This window comes from Stenella coeruleoalba (genome assembly GCF_951394435.1).
Source record: "Stenella coeruleoalba genome assembly, chromosome: 1".
Lineage (NCBI taxonomy): Eukaryota > Metazoa > Chordata > Mammalia > Artiodactyla > Delphinidae > Stenella > Stenella coeruleoalba.
The window spans coordinates 172,183,715-172,203,234 of NC_137169.1; the positions used below are offsets into that span (position 1 = coordinate 172,183,715).

At 39.6% G+C, this 19,520-nt stretch overlaps 1 protein-coding gene across 9 annotated transcripts in view; it reads right to left on the minus strand.

Annotated features, from left to right (window-relative positions):
• The window catches only part of HMCN1 (hemicentin 1), an 883,583-nt gene that overhangs the window by 743,581 nt on the left and 120,482 nt on the right, over nt 1-19,520 (minus strand). For 7 of the 9 annotated variants that reach the window (XM_079903114.1, XM_079903100.1, XM_079903111.1 and 4 more), the window contains 4 exons: nt 5,531-5,582; nt 4,536-4,711; nt 3,872-4,101; nt 3,208-3,391 (listed from right to left, as the gene is read on the minus strand). The gene's annotated coding sequence lies outside the window, so the exon portion shown is untranslated. Of the gene's footprint in view, nt 1-3,207; nt 3,392-3,871; nt 4,102-4,535; nt 4,712-5,530; nt 5,787-19,520 lie in introns of those variants that run through there. The other 2 variants (XM_079903116.1, XM_079903101.1) reach the window with 2 other exon arrangements.

Consider the following 19,520-nt stretch of genomic DNA (forward strand, 5'->3'; position numbering starts at 1 on the left):
GAAGCATGCACAGCCATCTCACAAAGAGGTTACTTCTCCCAGTATGAACATCTGAGATGAACACTGGCTTCAGAAGAAAGTGGGATCAAGAAGCTGTATACCACCTGCTGGGCATCTGCTGAGCACAGGTTTTGCAAGATGAAATATACTTAAGGAGTAAACAGTAGCATTAATATCATCTTAGGAGGAAGAAATAGAGACAGAAAAATGATTTGTTCAAGTGGCACAACTAAAAGCCTAACTTGGATATGCTGACTGCCGATACAGTGTTTTCGTCAGGGAAAAAGATGGTCAATGGTTGATTAAGAGAAAAAGTTATGTTGCTTGAATAAATACTGAAGCCCAATATACCCAGACAAAACTATCATTCTAAAAGATACATGTACCCCTATGTTCATAGCAGCACTATTCACAATAACCAAAACATAGAAACAACCTAAATGTCCATCGACAGATTAATGGATAAAGAAGATGTGGTACGTATATACAATGGAATACTACTCAGCCATAAAAAAGAACAAAATAATGCCATTTGCAGCAACATGGATGCAGCTAGAGATTATCATACTAAGTGAAGTAAGTCAGAAAGAGAAAGACAAATACCATATGATATCACTTATATGTGGAGTCTAAAATATGGCAAAAATGAACCTACCTACAAAACAGAAACAGACTCATAGACATAGAGAACAGACTTGTGGTTGCCAGGGGGCAGGTGGGGAGGACGGACTGGGAGTTTGGAGCTGGTAGATGCAAACTATTACATTTAGAATGGATAAACAACAAGGTCCTAATGTATAGCACAGGGAACTACATTCAACATCCTGTGATAAACCATAATGGAAAAGAATATAAAAAAAGAATGTCTGTATGTGTATAACTGAGTCACTTTGCTGTACAGCAGAGATTGTCACAGCATTGTAACTCAACTATACTGCAATTTAAAAAAATACTGAAGCCCAGTTGTACCAAATTAAATGGAATACTAAAATGTTCACCCTCTCAAATCTCTACAGTTAATTGTCTGGTGTAAGTATCAAGTCATATGAGATAGTCCTTAAAATGGTCATATAATCTGCAGCTCAGAGAATCGAAAATATTTCTCATGTACAATCTCTCATGATACCTTGATTTCAGCCTTGTGAGACACTGAGCTCAGAACCCAGTCAAGCCTGCTCAGACTTCTGAACTGCAGCACCAAGATAATAAATGGATATTTTTTAAGCCACAAATTTTGCAGTAATTTGTTACACAGTGCTTTATCTGGACACTGTTTTTCAGTATATTAATCAAAAAGCTTAAGGAAAGTCACCTTTAGAGCACATTAACATGAAAGTCCTGACTATAATCCATCATTTTCTGGAAGCTGACCACTTTGTCAACCAACAAGTTCTAGAAACCCAACAGGTGAGTGTACGTGGCTTAACGGTAGCCAGTCCAGAGTTCTCCAGTAACATCCCACCACCAGTGATATGAACATGCATCCAATGACTGCCTTGCAATTAAGCTGTTCAGCCAGGCAAAAACAAAAAAATTCAAGCCTATTGGACTGTCTTGATTGTCTGACACAAATCCTTAAAACACATTCCCAGAATAATCTGGGACAGCAGGCAAAGCAGTTCGACAGGGTGGCTGCTTTGAGTAGACCTAGAGAGGGTCCTGATGGGAGAACTTCATGAGAAATGGTACTTGCACGCAACACACACACACACACTCCTCCCACCCAAGGTGACCATCTCAAGGGCAGACACTGTGCTTTAACATTTCATAATACTGTAACACCAGCTGTTATTGAGACGAACAAAGCTTAATGATACTTACTGGCATTACATTTATAGCTCCTTGGGGTGATAAGGTTAAATATTTCAAAAAGCATCCTTAATCCATTTAACTACTCCTACTTAATGTTAACAAAATAGACACTCAAATATTTGTTCATATGATTGAGCTGTTGAAAAGAAAAGCTAAATCAGTGAGGTTTAAAAAAGAGGGGAAGAGGACTGCCAAAAGAAAAGTCACACAGCATCAAATGCCTGAAGGCATAAACGCTCTGGTCAACTCTGAGGAAGGTAGGATGGTACGGTGAAAAGATGCCCTGTGATGTTCTGGGGCCACATAGACCTGGGTTCAAATTTGTCTTAACAACTCATGAGCAATGTGTAACCTGAAGGCAAGTCCCTGCCTTCCTAAAACTATGTAAATGACCATAATAGAAAGTGAGTGTGGCCATGAGAATTCCCTAAGAAAATGATGTCGAGGGCTTCATACAACGGCAGCTCACACTTGGTTCTCAGTATACTCCAGATATTTCCTTAGGCTCACCATTACATACTGAGACTCCCTCCCTCTCCTCCTGCAACCCACCCCCCCATTTATTGCTGATGAGGAATTTGACCTGTCAAAGGAGTACACTCTAAGGATATCATTCACAAGAAGAAGAAGAAAAAAACCAGATACTTCCCTATATATACAAGGGCCAGGAGAATGGTAAGTAAATGATGTCCGAAAATCTAGCTTCACTCTTAACCAACTGTGTAACCTTGGACAAGTTATTTAACTGATCAGTGCCTCAATTTCCTCATCTGTAAATTGAGGAAAATGATCACATGTATCTCACAGAGTTGGTATGAGAATTAAATGAGCTAGTAGATGTTAAGTTCTAATAAGAGTGCTGGCATAGGTGAACACGCAGTAAGTGTTAGCTATTATTATTAAGTGTTATTATTACTCACGGCAGCCTTATTCGTGCAATGCCTTCAGAAGAATGAAGGAAGAAGGCTGGTGCCTGGCATGAGGCAAAACTGTGTGCAAAAGGGCATGGCAGCAATAGCATGTGGGTAGCAGCCAGTGAGCAAAGGAAAAATGAGCCATGAACGAATAATAAACAGCTGTATAATGCTCACTAGGGGTCAGGCACCGTGCTAAGTAGTTTATATATATTCATTTACTCAGTCTTCCTAACAACCCTATAAGATATTGACTCATTTAACCCTCAAAACAAACCCATGAGGTGGAGACAATAACTATTTTATTTTTAAGGTGAGGAAACTGAGGAACAGAGAAGTTAAGTAACTTGACCAAAGTCACAGAGGAAGCAGCAGAATTGGGATTCAATCCAAGGCAATCTGGATCCAAATTCGGGAGCATTCTCCATTACATCGTTTATGTAGACTATTGGCTGTAAGGTAGACTCACTAATATACCCACCTTCCATCCTCTCAGAGATGTGGAACAGTTCTGGAGTTCTTTTCAGTGGACGAGATGAGATCTCAAGCCATTTTCTTTTAATTAGTCAACGAAAGCTTGAGGACATTCAAGCTAGAGACATCGCGTGGAAGGAAAAGTAGACGGATATGGATAGGCTGATGGGAAGATTTTCTGAGATACATCTCTATATTAAAATCAAAGGAGAAATCAAATAAATGAAGTCAGCTGTAAGAATTAGCAGAAAAAATGATGTACTACAAAATGTTATTTCATTTTTATTTAAATTAGTAATGGAGTACATTTAAAACTTAGCTCTCTAGACACCCAGCCCAATTTTCCTTTTACTTGAAGCAACAATTAGGGAGGAAATCTGGCTTGAAATATTTTCTCCTGCCTCACACTTACACTGAAATGAGACTCAGTCCTAAAATAGGAAGACAAATCCCCAGTGATAGAGACATGCTTAAGAAATGCATATGCTTAAGAAATGCACACACCAAGAATTTCATTTCTTTTTCAACCCAAGGAAAGAGCCAGCTGGCCCCAGGGAAGACTCAACACCTCACGTACCGACCCCGCCCCTCAAAGCCCTCCCCAGGAAGCGGCGATGGCACCAAGAGCCAGCGCAAGGTGGGGTGGGGGGGCGGGGATTGGGGAGTTTCACCTGTTGGAGGATCACAGCCAAGTTCTTGAAACACACAGCTTTTAGTACACGTCAGATTGCAAAGGCAGCTTCACAGAAGAGTTTCTTCATGCCTATTTTAACAAACAAATCAAGTTTGCTTGGAGGAACAAGTTGTGAAGGACCAGGCCGTCCCCCAAAGTGAGATTTTCCAATTCTGCTGATTTTTTTTTTAAGGCTCTAAACTTTGTCATGGTGGAAGATAACCAATCCTAGAAAGAATACAGAGAAAGGCAACACCAGTGAAGATTTTCTTCGTACTATCCACGAGGGGAAATGGGACCAGGGCTGCAGGAAAGAGGGCAGATGATGAATAATCTTTATTTCTGCCAACTGTTGCAACTTCTCTGCACTCCAAACTAGTGGCTAGAACCAGAGGCTTAGGCTTAGGCCTATGTCCAGAGAACACTCCACACAAAGCTGGGGCGGGAGTGGAAAATAGCCATCCCCTGCAGTGGCTTCCTAACGGGTTTCCTGCTCCCAGATTCATGCCATTCACCATCATATTCCCCACCGCCACCAGTCACATTCTAAAAGACGAACCTGATTCTCTTCTTCCTCCACTAAAATCCTCTGACTACTTGCCATCACCTACAGGAAGTGAATCAAGATCTTTAGCATGGACTACATGCGCTTCATAACCTACCCACGTTTGAAAGCTCATCTTTTCTTGTCCACTGTGTAGTGCACTGGAAGAAGGGAAGGACGCTCGCTGCACCAGCAGAGTTCTCTCTGTAGACTCTGATGCCTCTGAACCAGCTTCCTAATCTTAATCTGGAGAAGACTTGGTATGGGGAGTCCCAAGATTCAAAAGGGAATACACTGGACAGGAAGCAAAAAAAGCAGAGAGCATATATTAAATCACAAAACATACATTCATGAAGGTTCTTTTCAAGCTCTCCCAAATCAGCAACTATCAATTCTCTTGCAAGCACATAATATAGAAGAAGGAACACATCCCTTAATATGTAAATGTTTCAACACTCTTTAAGTTCAGGCCTTTGGAAATTTAATTTTAGGTATTTGCCTTTTCTAATTCTGGTGAGATTGGGGTATTTCATTTAGAGAGGCTATCTTTTCCTTGATTAAGGCAATCAAAAAGGGAAATCCTGATTGAAAATGAACTTTCTAAGAAATATCCACTTTGTTGATCAGGCAAAACCTCACCTGCTACTTATATTCCTTTGTTATCAATGAAAACCAGGGTCCAAAACAAACAAACAAACAAACAGTTTTTAACATCATGTCGAGTAGGGCTTAGTGTAGAAAACTGAATAATCCGTTCTGGGAACTAACATGATATTTAATATATAAGAATCCAAATATATAAAGATGTTTTATGGGAATTAATTATTTGTATTATTTAATGAATACCTCACTGGACAAAAAGAATCACTGCAGGTTGTTCTGAGTTACAAACTCCCTGAAAGCTCAGAAGATGCTAAATCCATGTACAAAATATTAACTAACACCAAACTTCTTGGAACTCTATTTAGCACAGTGGTGAGACCACAGGCACTCCCCACGAAAGCACCCGAGTTTTCCCTTCAGCTTCTCTGCCTCGGCAGCACAGGGTGTCACAGCCATGAGAAAGGCCTCTCGCTCTACCTGAAGAATCGAACAAGAAATTTTATCACAAACCTCGGAAGTGACGTTTTGCTTCTGCTTCATGTGTCACAGAGCCATTTCACACCTGCAAGCAAAAACAGGGTGCCCGTAAATAACATGTTTCAAGGGAAAATTAGAAATCGACTCCGAAGCAACTGTAAATAACACCCATCTACCACAATTGCTGTACCACCGACCGATACACAGGTCTCAGGCACATAAAGGTAGAGAAAACCAAGTTAAAAAGAGAAAGAGAAAGCAAAACAGGTTATTATCAGTGAGTCTCTCTAGACATGATGCTTATAATTAATCCTGCTGGAGAGTTCCATTCTTAATTAATATTTTCAAAGATGTTTTTAAGACAGAGAGAAAAAATCAAGTAAGAAACACTTTATTACCTGGATACACATTTCATTCATTTATTCATTCATTTATTTACTCGTGTGTGCATGCATGCATGCATTTATTCATTTTAAGTTCTAGGGAGATAGGAATTTTTGTTCACTGCTATATTCTCAGCTCCTAGAACAGTGCCTGGCCCAGGGTAAGGGCCCCATGTATATTTTTTAAATAAATTCATTCACTGAACATGTATTGAGTGCCTACCATGTACCAGGCCATGTGATAGGGCCCAAAGGTATAAAGATTTGCTCACAGTTTGTAAGGAACACTCGTCTCAGCTCCGAATTCATGTATTTGAATGCTTCCTTGAAATACCTAACAGGCCTCTCAAACTTGACACGGTCAATGCAGAACTTTTTTTTGCTACAACCGCCTCCCCTTCCCCTTGCCCCAAATGATTCCTAGCCTTGCCCTCCCTGTCTCAGTTCATGATACTGTCTTCCACTTGATTGTTCAAGCCACAGAAACACAGTCAACTTTTCTGCCTTCAGTTTTTCCAGCTCTAACCCATCCCTTCACCACTACCCTCTAGTTCAAGCCACTTTCATCTCTCCCTGAGAAATAGCCTCCCACGGGTTTCCCAGCTGCCACTCCTGCCAACGCTGCAATCCAGCCAGAGTAATCTCTTTGAAAGATGAATCAGATTGGTTCACTGCCCAACTTAATGCTCCTTCCCTCACACTGAGGTCCACTAACTCCCTTGTGTGGGCCACAGTCCTACAAGCCCTGCCTCTGGTCTACCTCCCCCATCTTGCTCCAGCCTTGCCCCTCTTCCCTCCTGCCCACTGTGCTCCAGCCTCACGGGCCATCTTGTGTTTCCTTAACATCTCCAACAGTGTCCTCACTTCAGGGCCTTGTAAATGCTCTTCTCTCACTGGAATGTTCTTCCCCCAAATGATTAAGGTTTCTCTTCAAATGTCACCTTCTGAGAGAAGTTCTCCAGGACCACCTGCCCAAATTTCTGATTCTAATATACCACCGAGGCTTACGTAGTCCTGGGTAAACAGCTAAGAGGTCTCCAAATACAGCCGATCCTGAGCCTCTCCTTCAATCCCCAACATGCCCGAGAGATAGAGGGATTCCTTCACTAGCATCTAACTAACCCCCCTCCCTCACTTTCTGATCAGCTGCTTTTCTCAACAACTAAATGAGCCAGACAACTGCAACCCCACCCACATGTGGGTCAGCCTCACTTTGACTCTTCTGCTCTGAGACCAAATCCATTTGGGAGGTGACTCTGGGGGTCGCGCTGAGTGAGCTCTACCCGGTTCTGTCACATCACTGAAGAGAACTTCTATTTCCAAAAAAAATGAAGCCCAATAATTCAACTCCTCTGTGCATATCTAAAGAAATGCACCTTGGGAGACAGATGAGAACATTCATATCAGCTCTACTCATAATACTCAACAATAAGAAACTACCCAAATATTCATCAAAAGCAGACTAGATTAATCAGTTTGGGCATACTCATGCAATAGAATTCATCTAGCAATGAATACCACATATAACAACATGAATGAATTTTACAACTAAATGTTGAACAAAAGAAACCAAACTCACAAAAACACATTTTTGTATGGCTTTTATATAACAGAGCCAGAAATGGGCAAAGCTCAACTATAGTTGGTATATTTAGAAATAATACCGTTTTAGCACTGTAGAACTGTAAGGAAATATAAGGAAGCACCTACCACAAAAATTAGGAGAGAGTTGATCTTTGGGGTGGAGAAAGGGGGTAGGAATTGGAATGGGTTACATAGGATGTCTCTGGGGGATACTGACAACGTTTTATTTCTTGACTTTGGTGATGTTACACAGGTGTTCATTGTATGATTTGATAACAGGCATATTTATATTTTATACACTTTTCTCTATATAGGTTATATTTGCGAGAGGTTTAAAAAATTAAAGCAGATGGAAAAGAACTGCCCCAGGATGTATTAACAGCAAATAAATTCCCATGTATTATCACTTGATAACAAATAAATTTGAATCAATTTAAGCACCGTTGTAAGGTTTTTCAGTATGTACAGCCAAACACAATCCTAGCTGATATAGCATTCAAGGTGTGGATGGAAGAAGAGGGGCAATGAAGGAAACAAACAAACTACTGTAGAATTAATAAGAGAACCAGGAAAGCAGACTAGATAGGAAGGTCAACTTGAGACCAAAGACTACCACGAAGTGGTCAAATGGGATGAATACCTTAAAAAAGGCCAATTTACTTGGCCATTAGAAGGTTTTCTCCAGCAGGAGTTAAAAGAAGAAAACTAGATTAATATGCATTCATATTATATTTAGAGCAATAGTATATTTATACTTTATTGATTTATGAAATCTGTACATACTCAAAAAACTTTTTTGTACAATATTTCTTAAATGGCCAAGAGAATCATGTATTAACATATTTCAGAAAGTATAGCAAAGAATCCCAGTGGATCCTGAGTTCCTCTAGAAGGAGTAGGAAAAAATTAATTGGCATGACTGCTCTCACCAGTATCGTCCTAACCAGAACCAGGTTAATAGATTCTTCTCAACAGGATGGATGATTCTATAAGGAAGGAGAAAAGAAGGAGGTAAAAGAGGAAAAGGAAGGAAGGAAGGAAGGAAGGAAGGAAGGAAGGAAGGGAGAGAGGAAGGGGAAGGGAAGGGAAGGGAAGAGAGGGAGGGAGGGAAGAGAGAAGGAATGCATTTAGTATTATAATAGACGTGAGCATGACAAGCAGTGAACCTATACACAAGAGAGTCAGGGAAGACTTCTCAGCAGAAATTGTTCATAAACTGAGACCTAAAGACAGTGGAACTAGCCGGAACAAAATGAGAGAGAGTGTTCCAGGGCCAGATCAGGAAGGACCATGGGAAATATAGTAAGCATGTCTTAATCGTCTTAAACATCTCTCTCCAGGTTTCTTTCCATTAAAATGTGCTTGTACTTAACAGGTAATCCACTATTTTGAATTATGCCAACTTGATTTTTCTGGTAATTTGAAACACTGACTACCACCCAGTAGTCACTAACTGGATTTTGCCAGTGGCTTCCTAGGTCCCAGATTATAATAGAGTTCTACAACAAGGTCCATCACTATTATAACCTTTAGTATCATTTATTGAGGTTTATCAGTGGACACAGGAAAGAGCAAACTGATAGCATTACAGACACTGAATTGGGAATGGATGTTCAGTCTTGCACGTAACACCAACTCAGACGCCCAGGGGGTTTGGTGGCAGCCCTACACACTCGCTGTATATCACTGAATGCTAAGGGAAGCCTCTGAAATGGCTGAGATTTCAGAGTAAAAATCTTTTCTTGTCTCTATCTAATATAGAACTGGAAAATGACGAGGGTAAGAAAAAATTCCTTTTTTCACTTTGCCTTTACTCTTCCTGTTTAAAGACTGTTAAGGATTAGTGCAGTGTGAAGGCTATCTTTCGTACTTGGAGTTCTCAGCCACTTACTCCCTGGTAACAGCTGAAGAAGATAGGGGTAGGGGAGAATTTGACCAAAATGAAAAAAAAATTACCCTGTAACCTTGTATAGAAAACTTTGAAGGGCCTGACTCAGATTACATTACTAATATAGTCACGGCAGCCAGGATTTTCCATCTAAATCCTTACATCCTGCTAAGAAAACCCAAACGGATGAAAACAATTGCTTGGGCTTAAATTGCAAAGAGAAAAAAAATTAAGCATGTAAACTTGGATTACTGTGTTTCACAAGATATATCCAGTTACCAAAGTTTTTATGAGCTTAGCATAAAGTACCTCCTCAAATATTCTTCAGATGAGTTAACCAGTGAATGAGAGTCAATGGATGAAAGGAAGAGAGGGAAGGAAATTCAACTGCAAGAATTAACAAGATATAAATATGCTTTGAGTATCAGACATTCAATATAATTTAAATCAAGACAACTGATGGCTGGGAGATGACTGATACAAAATGAGCTATCATCCAAATGAAACTGTTAAGAAGGTAAGTGACTAGGAACCGGGTTATAACACAATATCCTTTCTCCTTCCGGACCCTCACACTCTTACCTTCTAATCACTTCTCTTCCCTGTTCTCCCAGCCCACATTTCCCTAATCCCCAGCCCCTTGACAAACATTTTCTCAAAGTTTCTGAAGAGAGAAAGACCTTTCATTCTCTTTATACTGGTAATATTTACCCCTTCAGTGTGCTGAGTCTGTTCAATTCTTTGTACTTCACTGAATGTACTTGACAGCAAGTTATGGGCCCTTAGCCGGTGTGAGACTCTGTGCTTAGTCTAGGACCATAAACAGTCAAGAACATACACTTGATGTCGCCCTCAGTCTGCTTAGAGCCTTCGTGAGCGCTGAGACGAGTAAACAGTTAATTATAATGCAAAGAGACTTATATTCAGGGCTCTGGGGACACATGGCCTAACACTGGAAGTTACAGTCTAGTTGAGGAGAAAAGATGTTTGAAATTTAAAGGGAGGTAGTGTTGGTTTACAGTTCAAGAATACTGGTGAGAGAAAGTGAGGTCTAAGATGGAATCCGAAGATGAGAAAGTCTAGCCAGATGGAAACATGGGAAAAGGTAAGGGGATGGCTCTAAAGGAGAGGTGACTGCATATGTGAAGTCCCTGAGCTGACAGATTAATATTCGGAGGACATTTCTCTGTATAAGACCTTTGCTTTATGTAAAACAGGAAAACTGACCACTTTTCTAAGCACAGTCACACTGTGCTTTTCTGTCTCCTCACCAAAGGCCACATGGGAATATCCTTCCTACCCTGTCCTTCGTCCGCCTCATCCTTCAAAGCACAACTTGGCAATTCATCATGTCTTGCCTTAAAAGCTTACATTTACATAGCTCTTTCCTGTTTTCAAACATCCCTTATGTGCCTTGGCAATGCTTGTAATATGTGTACTGTTTCAAATGCCCTTTCTCCTCAGCTAGATTGCAAGTGGTTTCTTACAAGCAGCCTCTGATGGTCTGTGTCTTTCTTCCTGGCACAGTACTTGACAAGAGCCAATGCTTGCTATTTATTGTTTAGTAACATGGTTTAAGTAAGCAAAGAAGAACAAAGTCACCACCCAAAGCTACCTAGTCATCGAAGTTCTTGACTATTCTCAAAAGGGGGAGATGGAAAAGACTCAATTTTTTTAGTGTCACTTCCAATGGATCTATGTAGCGGTCCACTATGATGAGAAATTACCTAAGTGGTTTCTACTCTATCAACACAATAACTTTGGTCTACGAGTCAAAATAGTTGGGTCAGCATGACACTAAAACCATTTTTACGTCAATAATGATTCCGACTTTGGGTCAAATATTTATCCTCTTTGCTGAGACGCTGCTAACACCTACATCTCCAGTACCCCTAAATGTCCACAGAAGAAAGGAGGATTCTTTTCAATTACCAGTTGAAAAGAAAGGCATACTTGGGGTAAGGGGCAGTACGTTTCCAAAAGACTTTTGTCCAGAAATTAGAAGCAAAATTTCTAGTATATTTTATAATAAAAGGATACATGTAGCTGACTCCCTTAGATAAGATTTTTGAGACAGAAACAAAAACAATCTGAACTTTGAGAAAGATTATGTTCCTAAGGCAGCATCAGAGGATTTTGTGCATGTATTCAGTTCAGTGGTTTACAAAGCTGTGGATGCACATAGCTCAAGACAAGTGCCAGTTCCCCGTGTGAGCTGCCCAGTGATGAGAACACCCATTCCAAGGCTCATAGGTGTCCTTTCAATAAGTGGAAAATTCCACTAAAAATGAAAAATGATACTATCATACCAGCATGCTAGTACTGATTAAAAGATAAGCCTCAAACGCCTTTCCACATTTGGGGACTATCTAGCGCAATCAGGGTACCACAGGTGATAATTCACGTTTGCCTGATACAACAAGGTGCACATCTTGCCACTTAGGATTTACGGCGGACTTACTTATAGTGGAAGCTTAGGCAGTCCTGCACTACTCACTATTATCACCAAACTGTCTCTGAGAAGTTTGTAATTTTTTAAATTAACTCAACAAACTCATATTAAGCACCTACTAGCTTCCAAGCACTGAACTGGGGCAGAGGCAATTAAACTCACCTTGCCTTTACAAACTAACAATCTCAATCTAGTAGTGAAGACAAATATGTAATAATTTTGCTAAACTGTGATGATTGCTATAATAAAAGTAGGAAGAGTACAGTAGATTCAGGAGAAGCAAAGAAGAATATCTATCATCTAACATTAGACTGTTAAAAGGGACATCCACAGTGCTTACAGCAAAATAATGAGGTTACTACCATTCTTCAACTGCTCTCCTGAAAACCATTTTAAAACCACTTATTTTTCTATCAAGAACTTAGTGAGTAATTCAGTTGGTCATAAGACCCAAAATGATTTAAAAAAAAGAGACAGAGAGAGAGAATCACAAACTCTGTCAACTCCGAACTTCATCAACTCCCACTCACCTACCCATCTACCTTCAAAGTACGGGTCAATCCTAGTTTAAATTTACAGGGTTCAAGATCACCCACAATAACCCAGAGAAGCTCATGTGACCCCTGGTTGCCTATGATCAGAAAAGCAAGAGAAGACCAAGTCAATTCCAAAAGCAACCTAGGACACAGCTAAGTTCTTTGCACTCCCAAAGCCCTCCAAGTTTTCCTTCTCCCCTACCTTTCCAGGCCACAGTTACCTAAACAGTCTCCCATCCTCTCACGGGTTGCCCTCTAGCCATACAGCCAATGTCCCCCAGATGTTCTCTAGCTCATTAATCAACTAACTTTTTTACACAAGTGTCTTGCACATAATATAAGAGCTCACTTAGATTTGTGAAGGAATGAGTTTTTCTACTTCTATTCATTTAATCAAATTGTTCTATGTCGATTGCTGTTTCCATGTCTCCCTTTCCTTCCTCTCCCACCACAAATCTCTGCCCACCCCTCTCATCGTATTCATTCGTGAAAGTCATAGAAGGGAGATGTACAGAAGGAAGAACACGGATTCTGGAATTAGACATCTCTGATTCAAACGCTGACAATACCACCTTATTAAGTCACTTAATATCTCTGACCCCCAGTTTCTCCACTGTAAAATGAGGATAATCCCCCCTAATATATAATGTTATTGTGAGGGCTGAGATATGTATAAAGTTCCTGGTATGCTTAGGTGTTAAGCACTTAGCATGCAACACATGCTAGTTTCTTTTCTTTCTTAAGACCCAACTTAAATCCCTGCTATTCTGAGAATCCTCTCAGCTTACCCACTGAGTATCCACCTCTACTGTAGCAGAGTAGTGCTGCCCCAGTCTCTGAATGCCTCTATGGTAAGAAAATCTGCAGTTGAGAAACTTCAGACATTACAGAGGAAACAAAATTAGGGAACTGAGAACACCATTAAACCTGAACTGTTTTAAATACAGTAAAATGAAGCCATAATCCAACTTGCTAAATAAAAAGTATGACATTCAATGTCATTTCAATGACATTTAGACCTTATAATTAGTCATTATGACTACTGTGGTATTATTTTCCATTTACCACTCCCTGCTCTTTAGAAAACTTCTAGAGTTTCCCACCCTGTAATTAGTAAAGCTGCTTGCAACTTCATCTGGCTTTGAGGCAAATAATCCAGGTACTGCCAGAACGTGTGTTTTTATCTGCCTCCAAGTGTTTGATGCCTATCTGATCCTATAGCTCAGTGCTGTTGACTCTGAGTCTTAAATTCCAACATGGTCTCCTAAACAGGGAAGCACATAGATGCTTGAGAGGATAAAAGCTTTAGCTAAGCTTGGATAAACCACTGTGTATTGCCAAGTAGGCATTCTACAATCCCACTTCCAGTACTCAGGTCCATGGGGCTCTCCTGGGTCCACGATAATCCCATGCACAAAGGCTTTTTAGCTTCCAACCACCCAAAACTGTGCGGTTCCACAGTATGAAAATTGACGTGTTTTTCAGCCTCCTCTGTTAGCTTCCTCAGGCTTCTTGAACAATAACTCTAGTCCTATTCTGTTTTCCCCTTAACTCTCTTTCCTAATACCCTTTTCTGTGCCATTAAACACTTGACTCCTCTACCACCAATTCCTATGTAACTGGCTACTTGGCTCCTTCTATGTAAAAAAGCAAAACACTAACATTTATGTGTCAGGCCCCATTCCATTCTAAGCACTTCCACTGTATTGACTCATTTAACATTCATGACAAAATTAGAAGGTGGCTACTATTACTATCCCCATTTTACAGGTGAGGAAACTGAGGCTCAGAAAGGTTATGAGTCAGGGTTCAAATTCGGGCAGTGTATGGGTCCAAAAGTCAGCACTTGTCAAATCTCCTTGATTCTTTGCTCAAACCTCAGACCACATAGAGTGTCTATTTTCGGTTTTGTACAAAGTGTGTTTTCAGGTGAAATTAACCCTTGTGAAATCACAAGAAGCCTGTTTCCTTCTCCTTCTCCCCCTCCTCTTTCTCTTCTTTACATTGTCTAACGTCATATAAATGTTGCTTGATCAGAGCCCCAAGGCGTCACCACAATTAGGTAGATTCTCAGGTAGAAAAGAAATCCCTCCATGTCATATCCCAAAGTCTCCTCCTGCCTTATCCCATCTCTAACTGAGAGACGTGCTCTCTCTCTGGGGTCTCCAATAAAGATGTGATACAGAAAAATTTAAAAACATTATTCTGGATCATACCACAAACCACTCTGTACAGTATTCTGCTTTCTGACAGGAAAAAACAAAGGACATTTTGTAAAAGACATCTACAGGGAATTCCCTGGTAGTCCAGTGGTTAGGACTCTGTACTTCCACTGCAGGGGGCATGGGTTTGATCCCTGGCTGGGGAACTAAGATCCTGCAAGCTGTATGGTGTGGCCAAAAATAAATAAATAAAGATATGTTTTAAAAAAACCATCTACAGCTGCATGCCACAATCCTTACTGTCTTTTAATGAACTTTACTGGATCTATCATTCACTAATATTTCATGCCTTTGTGAACCAACTAATATTACCAAGGTAGAAACTCTTATAGATGTTCTATAATATCTCTAATGAACATGAAAACTCACTTTTAGTGTCAAGACATACCCTCTACTTTTTTTTAAATTTCATAGTCATATTATATTTTTAAAACCTGTTTAATTTTCAAAGCTTTGCTGGTTGATGATAAATTATATAGTCAATCCTACCTATTACCATCACCAAAAAACATTGACTTTTTGTACCCAAAGTTCTTTTTTTTCTCTTTAATTAGGGTATAGTTATTTTACAATGCTGTGTTAGTTTCTACTGTACAGCAAAGTGGAGTTTCCTGTACTAAACAGCAGGTTCTTATTAGTTATCTATTTTATACATATTAGTGTATATATGTCAATCCCAATCTCCCAATTCATCATAACCCCCACTTTCCCCCATTGGTGTCCATACATTTGTTCTCTATATCTGTGTCTCTATTTCTGCCTTGCAAACGGGTTCATCTGTACCATTTTTCCAGATTCCACATATATGCATTAATATACGATATTTGTTTTTCTCTTTCTGATTTACTTCACTCTGTATGACAGTCTCTAGGTCTGTCCACGTCTGTAAAACTGACCCAATTACATTCCTTTTTATGGCTGAGTAATATTCCATTGTATATATGTACCACATCTCCTTTATCCACTTGTCTGTTGATGGACATTTAGGTTGCTTCCATGTCCTGGTTATTGTAAACAGTGCTGCAATGAACATTGGGGTGCATGTGTCTTTTTGAATTATGGTTTTCTCAGGGTATATGCCCAGTAGTGGGATTGCTGGGTCATATAGTAATTCTATTTTAGTTTTTTAAGGAACCTCCATACTGTTCTCCATAGTGGCTGTATCAAATTACATTCCCACAACAGTGCAAAAGGGTTCCCTTTTCTCTACACCCTCTCCAGCAGTTGTTGCTTGTAGATTTTCTGATGGTGCCCATTCTAACTGGTGTGAGGGGATACCTCATTGTAGTTTTGATTTGCATTTCTCTAATAATTAGTGATGCTGAGCAGCTTTTCATGTGCCTCTTGGCCATCTGTATATCTTCTTTGGAGAAGAGTCTACTTAGGTCTTCTGCCCATTTTTTGATTGGGTTGTTGATGGATATATACTCTACTTCTGACGTGATTTTATGACTCACTGAATAAGCTATGCTTGCTCCATTCAATTACTCAACAAACATTTAGTGAGCTCTGGGATATCACGGCAACCAAGACAGACAGTATTATTTCTCTCCTGGTACTTAAACACCAGCATAGGACATACAATCAACACAAAAGCATTTAATTGCAGATAATGATGAATACCGTGAAGACAAGCAGGCAGAATGATGTGTGAGAAAGTGAAGTGGATGGGTATAGGGGAAATTAGTTTAGACTGGGTTAACAAGGAAGGCCTCTCTGAGAAGGTGGCATTTAGCTAAGACCTGAATACCGAGAGGCAAGCATGCACATTCCAGGCAGAGGAAATACTGAATGCAAAGTCTTCAGGTGGAAGAAAGACCAAGACACTCCTGCCCTTGGAGAGCTCACCACTGTGTATGCTTCTTCATGACTTTATAAACTTTATACAAAAATCCTGTCAATCTTCATTGTTGTGGACTAAAAAATGCAAATCACATCTATGAGTTTCTATCTCCCTTATCACCACAGTTGCCAAATTTCCAGGACTGTTGTGTCTTAGTTCTCTCCGGAGCACTCCTGCCAGGGCCAGCTGCAAATACCCAGCAATACCTGTTGATAATTAACACCAACAGACCATGGAAAACATTTTTCAAGTCAGTCAACCATAAAATTCTTACTAAACAAGACTGCGGGAGATTTAGTCCAGTTCTTGGGGGGCTGGGCCATTCATTCCTGCATAACCATCACCTGTCCAATCCCTCACCCTACCTCATCCTGTCCCCAGGAGCCTAAATGGCTGTGCTGAGTTATTAGCTTTCTTGATCTGTGGGAAACCAGTAGTTAACAACTGAGGATTGTCTTTTTCATTGCTTTATGTTGAAACACTGTTAATACCCTCAGGCTTGTACCTGGTACCAGATTAGTCATTTAGTAAAAGTTCTAATACTTCACTTGATAAAGAGGTAATTTACAAAAAGATAAACTTTACTAGACATTCCTGATGAGCTGACATCCTAGGCATTAAAAGCAACATAAAGTTAAAATAGACCAAATTCCATACAAGAATTACATCCTGACATTGGGAATGGATATACTTTTTTTGCATTCTATCTATTCATTATTCACACAGCTGAATTTATCAGACCTGAACTGTACCACTGTCTTAGACTATTTTCCCCTAATCTAGTCTAAGTCTCCACATTCCCAAGGCTTTGGGGAGCTGCCTCATTGGTATCACCTTTGCTAACATGAGGGTGTGACATCCTCCCTCATTCACATCTTCACTCATTGGCCCACACACCTCTGGAGAACAGTAAGACATCTACTACTTGGATGTTTGTAGAAAGCCATCACAATCTCTTACTGAGGAAATTTTTTTTAATACCCTGAAAGTTTGTGCTTCCCTAAATGGATCCAGTTTGCTTCTCTCTGTCCTGTAGCTGAGGCGAGTTTTCAATCCTAGAGACATTGATCATATAATTGAGAGTACCAAACATAGGAGACATAAATTCCAGTCTTGTATTTTATTTATTCACTCAAAAAATTCTTATTACATACCTGTTGTGTACCAGACCCTGCATCACTAATAGGTTTTTCATTTTGGACAAGTAACTAAACTGCTCTATGCCCCAGTTTTCTTATTTGTACATATCTTTATAAAGAGGACATTGTACTAGATAACATCTAGTCCTTGCATTTCTAAACGTCTTTGCTTTTAAATCCATTTCTAACTTCCATATTGTTTCTCAGTCACACTCGTCTCTAAGTAAACTGTTCTTATGGAAATTTCCCATCAAAATAAAGGCTAGTATTGGTTATATCTCCTAAAGTGTTCATATAATTCCATTGACTGAGAGAGAAAAAATTTACATTAATCAATATTTCTGGAGTTTAGATGATTATTTGCAAGGCTAATCAATAAAGAAATTATACTATATATATATTCATAAACAAGAGAAGAGTCATATGATGTAAATGACTCATAACCAGTTTCCTCAAGAAGAAAAATCAAGTATATGACCAAGAACTGAAAAGATAAATCAATATGTAAAACTCAAAGATGAATAGACCATATAAAAACAGATATACATATAATTGCTGGTAACATTGTATATTCTTTCTAAAGAATAAGTTGACAACATGCATCAAGGGCCATAAAGCTGGTTATGCAGACTCATTGCAGTAACAGTCCTTCAGTTTTTCATCTCTTGATTCTGGGCTCACTCATGTAATTTTCTTTGTCCAGTTAGCTTGCTCTCTTTCCAACCATGCTCCTTGGCCTTAACCATGAGCTCATGCTCAGGTTAGCCTGATGAGTGGATGTGAGAAACACAGGGAGGAGGATTAGACCCTTCCAGCTGGGACCCACAATTTGCCTGAGTTAAAGAGCTGGAGCTGGGAGTTTAGGAAGGCTAAAGAAGTTAGAATTTGCAGGGTAATATACCAGAGAGAGCTCTGATCTGCAAAGGGTCACCCTTGAGTCTTCAGCTGAGTAATGATCATCACGTGTGTGAGAAAACTGTCGAAGGTTTGGGAAACAACTGCCCAAAAGGATTAGAAAGAATAGTTCCCAGAGCTCAGACAGAGCCAGAAATAGTTCCTGTTCCCACCAGCTAGAGTGGAAAAACACATAATTAATGAGACATCGGATTGAGTGATCAGAAGAATTTGCCCTGTGTAGTGGGGCAAAATCTGCCCTAGACAAAAGACGGTTCTGCTCCCACCTAGCAAAACCTAAAAACAAGACTAAAAGGATCAAACTGTTTCCAAGTAACTTAACTGAATCCCAGAACAAATCTCAAGAATATTTATAGAAATACAAAAATATCCAGAAGCTCAAAAAAACTCCAAGTACAAGAAGTATAAATAAAACTACGCCAAGTCACATCATTAACAAATCGCCTAAAACCAATGATAAAGAGAAAATCTTTCAAAGAAACCAGTGAAAAGACATTAAGTACAGAGGACCAAAGATAAAAATGACAGCAGACTTCTTGTTGTAAACAGCAAAACCAAGAGACAATGGGGCAACATCTAAAAAGCACTGAAAGACAAAAATCTGTCAACCTAGAATTCTATATTCAGTAAAAATAGCCTTCAGAAATGAAGATTTATTGAGACATACAAAAGCTGAAAGAATTTATCTACAGCAAAACTTCCCTACAAGAAATGTTAAAGGAAATCCTTTGGGCAGAGGAAAAATAACACCAAATGGAAATCTAGATCTATCCAAGGCAAGAAGAACACCAAAATTGTAACTATGTGGGTTCTAGGGAGAAATCTCTCCATTATTTCCTCCCTCCCATCACCACTCAGGCTATGTTCCACTTAGAAATACAACTGAATGAGGCTTCATCTCATACGTACAGTTTATATAACATCATATATGGTAAATTATATTCATTCAATAGTCATTCAACAAATATTCATTGAGCCTGTACTATGTTTCAGACACTGGGGATAAACTTGCTAAAACAGACAAGCCCGTCTAACAAGCCCATTGAGCTCACTTCCAGCAT